Below are 14,420 nucleotides of genomic sequence, written 5' to 3' on the forward strand. Positions count from 1 at the left end.
GGAAGATTGTTCCCGATGTTGGGGAAGTCCAGAACAAGGGGTCACAGTTTAAGGATAAGAGGGAAGTCTTTTAGGACCGAGATGAGAAAGTTTTTTTTCACACAGAGAGTGGTGAATCTGTGGAATTCTCTGCCACAGAAGGTAGTTGAGGCCAGTTCATTGGCTATATTTAAGAGGGAGTTAGATGTGGCCCTTGTGGCTAAAGGGATCAGGGGGTATGGAGAGAAGGCAGTTGCAGGATACTGAGTTGGATGATCAGCCATGATCATATTGAATGGCGGTGCAGGCTCGAAGAGCCGAATGGCCTACTCCTGAACCTATTTTCTATGTTTCTAAAGTTGTGTAGGAAAATAACTGCAGATGCTGGCACAAATCGAAGGTACAGGACAAAAAGTCTGAAGAAGGGTCTCGACCCGAAAACGTCACCCATTCCTTCTCTCCGGAGATGCTGCCTGACCCGCTGAGTTACTCCAGCGTTTTGTGATACCTTTACTTGTAAAGCCTAAAGTAAAGTCTAAAATCTAAAACAATCCTCAGTAAAGATAATAAACGTTCGCTAGTGTGTGTGTGTGTGTGTGGGAGAGTGCTGGTGTAAGGAGTGAGCTGCAGACCAACCAACAAGAAAAGAAAGGTGAAGGCCTGGATAGAGTGGGTGTGGAGAGGATGTACCTCTGAGCTAGGCCCAACTAAAACACCTTGGTGAGCCTGACAGTCAACTGAGCTAAACTATCGAGACATGCACCGCCAGAACCAGTTTAATGCTCGGTAACAAACTCCCGGACGTACAAACAGGCACAATTAACAGAGACGGCCCGGGCTGATTCATTCCCCCCCCCCCCCTGTGGGTGCCGACAGGTTTATGGGCAAGGATACCTTCCAGCGAAACCATTTTAAAAGGTATCGCAGTCGATGGTGGAATCTCGAGTTACACGGGAGACCAAACCTGCGATTAATATTCCTGTCCCTTTCTTCCATTTGGAGGAAACGAGGTAGAATTATTTTTTTTAAAAATTAGAGCTCAATTGAGTGAAAACACCAGGTCGTAACATAAACAGACGACTCATTTAGTTCTCATCGCAGTTCGCCACTCAGGCAAGAGACCACACTTTCTCCCTCTCCCTTTTATTCCCTTCTCTTTTTAATCACCCTTCAAATTGATGAAGTGTTGACGTGCTCTTGGCCCCCAATCACTGACACCGCCGATAGGTCCCGCTGCCTCGCAAAAGTGCGTTAAAAGGGTTTTCTGAAAGGCAGCCAGCATCATCAAAGACCCACACGCCACCCGGGCCGAGCTCTCACTCCACTCCGACCGTCGGCGAGAAGGTACAGAGTCACGATCAAACGCCCAACGCCCATGAGGTCACAAGTTCACCGGTTTGCATTCGGGCCCATCACGTCCACTCCGCCATTCGATCACAAGTCAAGTCAAGTCAAGTCAAGTTTATTTGTCACATACACACACACGATGTGCAGTGAAATGAAAGTGGCAATGCCTGCGGATTGTGCACAAAAAAGAATTACAGTTACAGGATATAAATAAAGTTAATACAGAGAAGACAAAATGTAGTCTCTGGGGTTATAACAGTTCACAGTCCTGATGGCCTGTGGGAAGAAACTCCGTCTCATCCTCTCCGTTTTCACAGCGTGACAGCGGAGGCGTTTTCCTGACCGTAGCAGCTGGAACAGTCCGTTGCTGGGGTGGTAGGGGTCCCTCATGATCTTACTTGCTCTGGATCTGCACCTCCTGATGTATAGGTCCTGCAGGGGGGCGAGTGTAGTTCCCATGGTGCGTTCTGCCGAACGCACTACTCTCCGCAGGGCCATCCTGTCCTGGGCAGAGCTGTTCCCAAACCAGACTGTGATGTTGCCGGACAGGATGCTCTCTACAGCCCCAGAATAGAAGCAATGAAGGATCCTCAGAGACACTCTGAATTTCCTCACGCTGAATTCGATTCCCCCCTCAAGCTCATTAGAGTCACAGAGTCACAGAGTGATACTCTGTGGAAACAGGCCCTTCGGCCCAACTTGCCCACACCGGCCAACATGTCCCAGCTACACTAGTCCCACCTGCCTGGGCATAGGAGAATGAGAGGTGTAGGAAAATAACTGCAGATGCTGGTACAAATCGAAGGTGTCACAAAATGCTGGAGTAACTCAGCAGGTCAGGCAGCATCTAGGAGAGAAGGAATGGGTGACGTTTTGGGTCGAGACCCTTCTTCTAACTGTGCGGCATGGTGGCGCAGCGGTAGAGTTGCTGCCTTACAGCGAATGCAGCGCCGGAGTCTCAGGTTCGATCCCGACTACGGGCGCCGTCTGTACGGAGTTTGTACGTTCTCCCCGTGACGTGCGTGGGTTTTCTCCGAGATCTTCGGTTTCCCCCCACACTCCAAAGACGTACAGGTATGTAGGTTAATTGACTGAGTAAATGTAAAAATTGTCCCTAGTGTGTGTAGGATAATGTTAATGTGCGGGGATCGCTGGGCGGCGCGGACTCAGTGGGCCGAAGGGCCTGTTTCCGCGCTGTATTTCTAAATCTAAATCTAAAAAACCTGACTGAGAGGTGATCTTATAGAGACGTATAAGATTATGATGGGTATAGATAAGGTAGATATACAGAGCCTTTTACCCAGAGAAGGAGAATCAAGAACAAGAGGACTAGGGTTTAAGGTGATAGGGTCATAGAGTGATACAGCGTGGAAACAGGCCCTTCGGCCCAACTTCCCCACACCGGCCAACATGTCCCAGCTGCACTGCCTGAGTTTGGCCCATATCCCTCCAAACCTGTCCTATCCATGTACCTGTCTAACTGTTTCTTAAACGATGGGATAGTCCCAGCCTCAACTACCTCCTCCGGCAGCTCGTTCCATACACCCACCACCCTCTGTGTGAAAAAGTTAACCCTCGGATTCCTATTGAATCTTTTCCCCTTCACCTTGAACCTATGTCCTCTGGTCCTCGGTTCCCCTACTCTGGGCAAGAGACTCTGTGCATCTACCCGATCTATTCCTCTCATGATTTTGTCCTTCTCCTGCCTTCTCCCCGTAAGTTAATGTTCATAAGTGATAGGAGCAGAGTTAGGCCATTCGGCCCTTGGAGGCTACTCCGCCATTCGATCATGACTGATCTATCTTTCCCTCTCAACCCCATTCTCCTGCCTTCTCCCCATAACCCCTGACACCCGCACTAATCAAGAATCTGTCAATCTCATCCTTAAAGGTATCCATCGACTTGGCCTCCACAGCCGTCTATGGCAATGAATTCCACAGCTTCACTACCCTCTGACTAAAGAAATTCCTCCTCATCTCCTATCTAAAGGATAGTCCATTTATTCAAAGGTCCCCCCTCATCCTTCTAAACTCCAGCGACTACAGGCCCAGTCTCGTCAAACGCTCATCATACTGAAGCAGTCTGAAGAAGGGTCTCGACCCGAGACGTCACCCATTCCTTCTCTCCAGAGATGCTGCCCGTCCCGCTGAGTTACTCCAGCTTTCTGTGCTCATCATACATTATAGACAATAGACAATAGACAATAGGTGCAGGAGGAGGCCATTCGGCCCTTCGAGCCAGCACCGCCATTCAATGTGATCATGGCTGATCATTCTCAATCAGTACCCCGTTCCTGCCTTCTCCCCATACCCCCTGACTCTGCTATCCTTAAGAGCTCTATCTAGCTCTCTCTTGAATGCATTCAGAGAATTGGCCTCCACTGCCTTCTGAAGCAGAGAATTCCACAGATTCACAACTCTCTGACTGAAAAAGTTTTTCCTCATCTCAGTTCTAAATGGCCTACCCCTTATTCTTAAACTGTGGCCCCTTGTTCTGGACTCCCCCAACATTGGGAACATGTTTCCTGCCTCTAACGTGTCCAACCCCTTAATGATCTTATACGTTTCGATAAGATCTCCTCTCATCCTTCTAAATTCCAGTGCACATGAATCCAGTTATCCCTGGGGTCATTCTCGTAAACCTCCTCTGGAACCATTCCAATGCCAGTACATCCTTCCTCAGGTGTGGTGCCCAAAACCGCTCACAATACTCCTAATGCGGCCGGACTAGAGGTTTGTAGAGCCTTATAGATGCCCCGGAGAAAGCATTTTATCGGGACACATCACAGCCTGGTTTGGCAACAGCTCCATCCAAGACCGCAAGAAATTGATTTTTAGATTTAGATTTAGAGATACAGCGCAGAAACAGGCCCTTCGGCCCACCGGGTCCGCGCCGCCCAGCGATCCCCGCACACTAACATTATCCAACACCAACTAGGGACAATTTTTACATTTTGCCCAGCCAATTAACCTACAAACCTGCACGTCTTTGGAGTGTGGGAGGAAACCGAAGATCTCGGAGAAAACCCACGCAGGTCACGGGGAGAACGTACAAACTCCGTACAGACGGCGCCCGAAGTCGGGATCGAACCCGAGTCTCCGGTGCTACATTCGCTGTAAGGCAGCAACTCTACCGCTGCGCCACCGTGCCGCCCAAATTTTTGCAGCTAATTGAATGAATGAATGAATGAATGAATGAATTGATTAATAGGTTTATTGGCCAAGTATGTACACACGCAAGGAATGTGCCTTGGTGCTCCGCTCGCAAGTAACAACACGAACATACAGTAAACAATTAAGAATAAAGCAAGAAAACAATTAAAACATTAACAATTAAAACATTACGGTTTAAACATGTGAGTGAAGTGAACCAGAACAAAAGGAGGCTGCAGACTTTTGGTTGTCAAGTAGAGCTGCTACTCCCGGAGAAAGGCTGAAATGTGGACGCAGCCCAGACCATTGCTCAAACCGACCTCCCTTCCATTAACTCCATCTACACCTCACGCTGCCTCGGCAAGGCCAGCAGCATCATCAAGGACCAGTCTCACCCCGGCCACTCCCTCTTCTCCCCTCTCCCATCGGGCAAGAGGTACAGAAGTGTGAAAACGCACACCTCCAGATTCAGGGACAGTTTCTTCCCGGCTGTTATCAGGCAACTGAACCATCCTACCACAACCAGAGAGCAGTGCTGAACTACTATCCACCTCAATGGAGACCCTCGGACTATCTTTGATTGGACTTTACTGGCTTTACCTTGCACTAAGGTTGGGGATCACCTTGAGTATCTTATCGAAACGAAACGTAAAAGATTATTAAGGGGTTGGACACGTTAGAGGCAGGAAACGTGTTCCCAATGTTGGGGGAGTCCAGAACCAGGGGCCACAGTTTAAGAATAAGGGGCAGGCCATTTAGAACGGAGATGAGGAAAAACCTTTTCAGTCAGAGAGTTGTGAATCTGTGGCATTCTCTGAATGCATTCAAGAGAGAGCTAGATAGAGCTCTTAAGGATAGCGGAGTCAGGGGGTGTGGGGAGAAGGCAGGAATGGGGTACTGGTTGAGAATGATCAGCCATGATCACATTGAATGGATGTGCTGGCTCGAAGGGCCCGAATGGCCTCCTCCTGCACCTATGGGTACTGCAAGTCAATGGGTATTTTTAAGGCAGAGAATGACAGATTCTTGATTAGTACGTGTGTCAGGGGTTATGGGGAGAAGGCAGGAGAATGGGGTTGAGAGGGAGAGAGATAGATCAGCCATGGTTGAATGGCGGAGTAGACTTGATGGGTTGAATGGCCTAATTCTGCTCCTGTAACTTATCAACCTATGGAGTCCCAGCCTGCTCAACCTCCCCCTGCAGCTCAGGCCCTCGAGTCCTGAGTACATCCTCGTAAACCTTCTCAGCACCCATTTCCAGCTTGTTCTATTTTTTTCCCCGTGATGTTATATTATATCCCTTGCTCTCCAGCGCTCCGTGGAATAGAGTCCCACCCCACTCAACCTCTCCCCACTCCCCGAGCCCCCGGGAAACATCCTCGTAAATCTTCTCCGCACAATTTCCGGCTTAGCGGCACGATGGAGAAACGGAGAGGGATTATAAGGATGAAGGAGATGAGAGGGCGGGTCCAGTCACGGAGGATGCGAACACAGACGTGAGAAATTGAACATCAAAACCGTGGATATTAAAGGCTGTTCAAATATCTGGCAGGCGCGCTCAATTATCATTGCAGAGGACTTACCAAACGGCTCACGGATGCCAAGAGAAACAAAGGATCTCACATATATGTAAACAGTCTAAGTAACTGAGAAATCCGCAAAAACTGCCCGCGGTCTCATATTAATGTGGGAGTGCACAGTATTTACGAGGGCAGACACAAAAATGTTGGAGTAACTCAGCGGGACAGGCAGCATCTCTGGAGAGAAGGAATGGGTGACGTTTCGGGTCGAGACCTTTCTTCAGACTGATGTCAGGGGAGGGGGCGAGACAAAGATAGAATGTAGTCGGAGACAGTAAGACTAGTGGGAGAACTGGGAAGGGGGAGGGGATGGAGAGGGAAATGGAAAGCAAGGGCTATTTGAAGTTAGAGAAGTCAATGTTCATACCGCTGGGGTGTAAGCAACCCAGGCGAAATATGAGGTGCTGTTGTTCCAAATGTTGGACACATCACGGACCGGCTTCAGAAAATCCTAGTGAGGGAAGGCGATCAACCTGAAGTCGTTGTGCACGTGGGCACGAATGACGTCGGGCGGAAGAGGAAGGAGGTGCTACAGCGGGAGTTTAGAGAGTTGGGAAAAACACTGAGAAGTAGGACGTCGAAGGTGGTTATCTCTGGACTGCTACCGGTACCTCGTGCTGGTGAGGCCAGGAACAGAGAGATAGAGGGTATGAATTTATGGCTGAGGGGCTGGTGCAGAGAGCAGGGATTTAGATTTCTGGACCACTGGGATCTCTTCTGGGCTAGGGGTGACTTGTACAAAAGGGACGGGTTACATCTTAACAGCAGGGGGACAAACATTCTGGCAGGCAGGTTTGCTAGTGTGACACCTGTTGCTTTACACTAAGTAGTGGGGGGGAGGGGTTAACAAATTGTGAATATGAAGATGAGGTAAAAGGGAATACAGGAGATATTGCAAAAGACTCTCGGAAGAATGGGAACAGAAGTTCTAGAGGGGAAAAGAAATTAAGGGCAGGGCCAATTGTGACCGATGTGAGAGGGGAGGTAAATACAGAAGTTAAAGTGTTGTACTTAAATGCGCGTAGTATAAAAAATAAAGTGGATGAGCTTGAGGCTCAGTTAGTCATGGGCAAGTATGATGTTGTAGGGATCACTGAGACATGGCTACAAGAGGACCAGGGCTGGGAACTGAATATTCAGGGGTACACAACGTATAGAAAAGACAGACAGGTGGGCAGAGGGGGTGGGGTTGCTCTGATGGTAAGGAATGATATTCATTCCCTTGCAAGGGGTGACATAGAATCAGGAGATGTTGAATCAGTATGGATAGAAATGAGAAATTGTAAGGGTAAAAAGACCCTAATGGGAGTTATCTATAGGCCCCCAAACAGTAGCCTCGACATAGGGTGCAAGTTGAATCAGGAGATAAAATTGGCGTGTCAAAAATGTAATGCTACGGTGGTTATGGGAGATTTCAACATGCAGGTAGACTGGGAAAATCAGATTGGAAATGGACCCCAGGAAAGAGAGTTTGTAGAGTGCCTTCGAGATGGATTCTTAGAACAGCTTGTACTGGAGCCTACCAGGGAGAAGGCAATTCTGGATTTAGTGTTGTGTAATGATCCTGATCTGATAAGGGGACTAGAGGTAAAAGAGCCATTAGGAGGCAGTGATCACAACATGATAAGTTTTACTCTGCAAATGGAAAGGCAGAAGGGAAAATCGGAAGTGTCAGTATTACAGTATAGCAAAGGGGATTACAGAGGCATGAGGCAGGAGCTGGCCAAAATTGACTTGAAGGAGGCCCTAGCAGGGAAGACGGTAGAACAGCAATGGCAGGTATTCCTGGGAATAATGCAGAGGTTGCAGGATCAATTTATTCCAAAGAGGTGGAAAGACTCTAAGGGGAGTAAGAGACACCTGTGGCTGACAAGGGAAGTCAGGGACAGCATAAAAATTAAGGAGAGGAAGTATAACATAGCAAAGAAGAGTGGGAAGACAGAGGATTGGGACTCTTTTAAAGAGCAACAAAAGTTAACTAAAAAGGCAATACGGGGAGAAAAGATGAGGTACGAGGGTAAATTAGCCAATAATATAAAGGAGGATAGCAAAAGTTTTTTTAGGTACGTGAAGAGGAAAAAAATAGTCAAGGCAAATGTGGGTCCCTTGAAGACAGAAGCAGGGGAATTTATTATGGGGAACAAAGAAATGGCAGACGAGTTAAACCGTTACTTTGGATCTGTCTTCACTGAGGAAGATACACACAATCTCCCAAATGTTCTAGGGGCCGGAGAACCTAGGGTGATGGAGGAACTGAAGGAAATCCACCTAACGGCAGCGGCTGACTAGCAGTCTGTCCGTCTTTTTTTTGTTGAGTGTCGGTGTTGGGATGATTTTTATATATATTTTTTTGGTTGTGTATGTGTGGGAGGGGGTGGTGGTGTGTGGGGGGGGGGGGTGGGTGTGGGGGGGGGTGGGTGTGGGGAACTTTTCTCTTCCTCACGGCGCGGGGTGCGGCTCGGCTGCGGGGCCTAACATCCCCCGGTGCGGCTCGGCCGCTGGACTTTACATCCCGGTGCGGCTTGGCCGCTGGACTTTACATCCCGGTGCGGCTTGGCCGCTGGACTTTACATCGCCCGGTGCAGCTCGGCTGCGGGGCTTAACACCGCCCGGTGCAGCTCGGCTGCGGGACTTAACACCGCCCGGTGCAGCTCGGCTGCGGGGCTTAACACCGCCCGGTGCAGCTCGGCTGCGGGGCTTAACACCGCCCGGTGCAACTCGGCTGCGGGGCTTAACACCGCCCGGTGCAACTCGGCTGCGGGACTTAACACCGCCCGGTGCGGCTCGGCTGCGGGACTTTTCACCGCTGGTGCGGCTCGGCTGCGGGACTTTTCACCGCTGGTGCGGCTCGGCTGCGGGACTTAGCTGCGCAAGGCTTGGTCGCGGGCCTTTCATCGCCCGGTTTGGCCGCGAGACGTTTCAGCGCCCGGTGCGGGGACTGTGCGGGTCGGTCGGGGACGAGCTGTCTGTCCGTGGGCGTGGGGAAGAGAGGGGAAGTTTTGTTGCCTCCATCACAGTGAGGGGGTGTTTGGAGTCACTGTGATGGACGTTTGTGTTGGGGTCGTGTGTCTTGTGTTCTTTTTTTTTCTATGACTGCTATGTAGTTTCGTTCGGTACTTCGGTGCCGAACGACAAATAAAGCTCTGTTATACCTGTTATACCTGTTATTAGGCAGGAAATGGTTTTGGATAGACTGATGGGACTGAAGGCTGATAAATCCCCAGGGCCTGATGGTCTGCATCCCAGGGTACTTAAGGAGGTGGATCTAGAAATAGTGGAAGCATTGGAGATCATTTTTCAATGTTCTATAGATTCAGGATCAGTTCCTGTGGATTGGAGGATAGCAAATGTTATCCCACTTTTTAAGAAAGGAGGGAGAGAGAAAACAGGTAATTATAGACCAGTTAGTCTGACATCAGTGGTGGGGAAGATGCTGGAGTCAATTATAAAAGACGAAATTGCTGAGCATTTGGATAGCAGTAACAGGATCATTCCGAGTCAGCATGGATTTACGAAGGGGAAATCATGCTTGACAAATCTACTGGAACTTTTTGAGGATGTAACTAGGAAAATTGACAGGGGAGAGTCAGTGGATGTGGTGTACCTCGACTTTCAGAAAGCCTTCGACAAGGTCCCACAAAAGAGATTAGTGGGCAAAATTAGGGCACATGATATTGGGGGTAGGGTACTGACATGGATAGAAAATTGGTTGACAGACAGAAAGCAAAGAGTGGGGATAAATGGGTCCCTTTCGGAATGGCAGGCAGTGACCAGTGGGGTACCGCAAGGATCGGTGCTGGGACCCCAGCTATTTACGATATACATTAATGACTTAGACGAAGGGATTAAAAGTACCATTAGCAAATTTGCAGATGATACTCAGCTGGGGGGTAGTGTGAATTGTGAGGAAGATGCAATAAGGCTGCAGGGTGACTTGGACAGGTTGTGTGAGTGGGCGGATACATGGCAGATGCAGTTTAATGTAGATAAGTGTGAGGTTATTCACTTTGGAAGTAAGAATAGAAAGGCAGATTATTATCTGAATGGTGTCAAGTTAGGAGGAGGGGGAGTTCAACGAGATCTGGGTGTCCTAGTGCATCAGTCAATGAAAGGAAGCATGCAGGTACAGCAGGCAGTGAAGAAAGCCAATGGAATGTTGGCCTTCGTAACAAGAGGAGTTGAGTATAGGAGCAAAGAGGTCCTTCTACAGTTGTACCGGGCCCTGGTGAGACCGCACCTGGAGTACTGTGTGCAGTTTTGGTCTCCAAATTTGAGGAAGGATATTCTTGTTATGGAGGGCGTGCAGCGTAGGTTCACTAGGTTAATTCCCGGAATGGCGGGACTGTCGTATGTTGAGAGGCTGGAGCGATTGGGCTTGTATACACTGGAATTTAGAAGGATGAGGGGGGATCTTATTGAAACATATAAGATAATTAGGGGATTGGACACATTAGAGGCAGGAAACATGTTCCCAATGTTGGGGGAGTCCAGAACAAGGGGCCACAGTTTAAGAATAAGGGGTAGGCCATTTAGAACGGAGATGAGGAAGAACTTTTTCAGTCAGAGAGTGGTGAAGGTGTGGAATTCTCTGCCTCAGAAGGCAGTGGAGGCCAGTTCGTTGGATGCTTTCAAGAGAGAGCTGGATAGAGCTATTAAGGATAGCGGAGTGAGGGGGTATGGGGAGAAGGCAGAAACGGGGTACTGATTGAGAGTGATCAGCCATGATCGCATTGAATGGCGGTGCTGGCTCGAAGGGCTGAATGGCCTACTCCTGCACCTATTGTCTATTGTTTATTGTCTATTGTCTATTGAGTCCAGAACAAGGGGCGACAGTTTAAGAATAAGGGGTAGGCCATTTAGAACTGAGATGAGGAAAAACTTTTTCAATCAGAGAGTTGTGAATCTGTGGAATTCTCTGCCTCAGAAGGCAGTGGAGGCCAATTCTCTGAATACATTCAAGAGAGAGCTAGATAGAGCTCTTAAGGATAGCGGAGTCAGGGGGTATGGGGAGAAGGCAGGAACGGGGTACTGATTGAGAATGATCAGCCATGATCACATTGAATGGCGGTGCTGGCTCGAAGGGCTGAATGGCCTCCTCCTGCACCTATTATCTATTGTCTATTGTATATTCCTCCAATTTGCGCTGGGCCTCACTCTGACAATGGAGGAGGCCCAGGACAGAAAGGTCAGATTGGGAATGGGAGGGGGAGTTGAAGTGCTGAGCCACCGGGAGATCAGGTTGGTTAAGGCGGACTGAGCGGAGGTGTTCAGCGGAACGATCGCCGAGCCTGCGTTTGGTCTCGCCGATGTAGAGAAGTTGACTTCTGGAACAGCGGATACAATAGATGAGGTTGGAGGAGGTGCAGGTGAACCTCTGCCTCACCTGGAAAGACTGTTGGGGTCCTTGGTCGGAGTCGAGGGGGGGAGGTAAAGGGACAGGTGTTGCATCTCGTGCGGTTGCAGGGGAAAGTGCCCGGGGACGGGGGAGTTTGGGTGGGAAGGGACGAGTGGACCAGGGAGTTACGGAGGGAACGGTCTCTGCGGAACGCAGAAAGGGGAAGGGATGGGAAGGTGTGGCCAGTGGTGGGGTCCCGTTGGAGGTGACGGAAATGTTGGAGGATAATTTGCAGTGTGTGACGGCTGATGGGGTGGAAGGTGGGGGGACTCTATCCTTGTTACGAATAGGGGGAGGGGGAGCAAGTGTGGAGCTGCGGGATATCGAGGTGACCCTAGTGAGTGCCTCATCTATAATGGAAGAGGGGAAGTCCCGTTTCCCTAGTGAGAGCCATTGATAACAAGTACAAATATAGAAAATAACATATTTCGGGTGGCGCGGTGGCGCAGCGGTAGAGTTGCCGCCTCACGGCGCCAGAGACCCGGATTCCATCCTGACTACGGGTGCAGCCTGTATGGAGTTTGTACGTTCTCCCCGGGCCTACATGGGTTTTCTCCGAGAATTTTGGTTTCCTCCCACACTCCAAAGATGTACAGGTTTGTAGCACAATTGGCTTGGTATAAATGTAAATATTGTCCCTAGTGTGTGTAGGATAGTGTCAATGAGTGGGGATCGCTGGTCGATGTGGACTCGGAGGGCCAACATGCCTGTTACCGCGCTGTATCTCTAAACTAAACTAAACTAACATAGAAACATAGAAACATAGAAAATAGGTGCAGGAGTAGGCCGTTCGGCCCTTCAAGCCAGCACCGCCATTCAATGTGATCATGGCTGATCATCCACAATCAGTACCCCGTTCCTACCTTCTCCCCATATCCCATGATTCCTTTAGCCCTAAGAGCTAAATCTAACACTCTCTTGAAAACATCCAGTGAATTGGCCTCCGCTGCCTTCTGTGGCAGAGAATTCCACAGATTCACAACTCTCTGGGTGAAAAAGTTTTTCCTCATCTCAGTCCTAAGTGGCCTACCCCTTATTCTTAAACTGTGACCCTTGGTTCTGAACTCCCCCAAAATGGAAACATTTTTCCTGCATCTAGCCTGTCCAATCCCTTAAGAATTATATATATTTCTATTAGATCCCCTCTCATCCTTCTAAATTCTAGTGAATACAAGCCCAGTCGACCCATTCTTTCATCATATGTCAGTCCCGCCATTCCGGGAATTAACCTGGTGAACCCACGCTGCACTCCCTCAATAGCAATAATGTCCTTCCACAAATTAGGAGACCAAAATTACACACAATATTCCAGGTACAATATACAATAGACAATAGACAATAGGTGCAGGAGGAGGCCATTCGGCCCTTTGAGCCAGCACCGCCTTTCAATGTGATCATGGCTGATCATTCTCAATCAGAACCTCGTTCCTGCCTTCTTCCCATACCCCCTGGCTCCACTATCCTTAAGAGCTCTATCCAGTTCTCTCTTGAATGCATTCAGAGAATTGGCCTCCACTGCCTTCTGAGGCGGAGAATTCCACAGATTCACAACTCTCTGACTGAAACAGTTTTTCCTCATCTCAGTTCTAAATGGCCTACCCCTTATTCTTAAACTGTGGCCCCTTATTCTGGACTCCCCCAACATTGGGAACATGTTTCCTGCCTCTAACGTGTCCAACCCCTTAATAATCTTATACGTTTCGATAAGATCTCCTCTCATCCTTCTAAATTCCAGTGTATACAAGCCTAGTCGCTCCAGTCTTTCAACATATGAAAGTCCCGCTAGGGCCCTGTACAACTGCAGAAGGACCTCTTTGCTCCTGTACTCAAATCCTCTTGTTATGAAGGCCAACATGCCATTAGTTTTCTTCACTGCCTGCTGCACCTGCATGCTTACTTTCAGTGACTGATGAACAAGGACATCTTATTAAAGCAAGAGTTACTTGAAGTTAGAGAAGTCAATGTTCATACCGCTGGTAGACACAAAATGCTGGAGAAACCATTTAGAGCGGAGATGAGGAAAACCTTTTTCAGTCAGAGAGTTGTGAATCTGTGGAATTCTCTGCCTCAGAAGGCAGTGGAGGCCAATTCTCTGAATGCATTCAAGAGAGAGCTAGATAGAGCTCTTAAGGATAGCGGAGTCAGGGGGTATGGGGAGAAGGCAGGAATGGGGTACTGATTGAGAATGATCAGCCATGATCACATTGAATGGCGGTCGTTACTGGCTCGAAGGGCCGAATGGCCTCCTCCTGCACCTATTGTCTATTGTCTACTTTATTGTCACTTGTACCTAGCTAGGTGCAGTGTAGTTCTTTGTCTTTGCATAAAAGTACACAAAAGATTTGCCGATGAAGTTACAAAAAGTACTCATCCCTTCTCCATTCTCCCCCCCCCCCCCCCCCAACCCATCACTCCGCCCTTTGATTAAGAAGTCTTTTGATTATGTTGGCTGCTTTCCTGAGGCAGCGTGAGGTGTAGATGATACACCGATCCGTCAAAACATTATGACCACCGACAGGTGAAGTGAATAACATTAATTATCTTGTTACAATGGCACCTGTCAAGGGGTGGGATATATTAGGCAGCAAGTGAACAGTCAGTTCTTGAAGTTGACGTGTTGGATGCAGGAGAAATGGGCAGGAGTAAAGACCTGGGCGACTTTGACAAGAGCTAAATTGTTGTGGCCAGACGACTGGGTCAGAGCATCTCTGAAACGGCAAGGCTTGTGGGGTGCTCCCGGTCAGCAGTGGTGAGTACCTACCGACAGTGGTCCGAGGAGGGACAAACCACAAACCGGCGACAGGCAGGGTGTTGGGCGCCCAAGGCTCATCGATGCGCGAGGGCAACGAAGGCTATCCCGTCTGGTCTGAACCGACAGAAGGTCGACTGTGGCACAAGTCACGGAAAATGTTAATGGTGGTCACGGGAGGAATGTGTCACAATACACAGTGCATCGCACCCTGCTGC

Source organism: Rhinoraja longicauda, chromosome 1, assembly GCF_053455715.1.
Source record: "Rhinoraja longicauda isolate Sanriku21f chromosome 1, sRhiLon1.1, whole genome shotgun sequence".
NCBI lineage: Eukaryota > Metazoa > Chordata > Chondrichthyes > Rajiformes > Arhynchobatidae > Rhinoraja > Rhinoraja longicauda.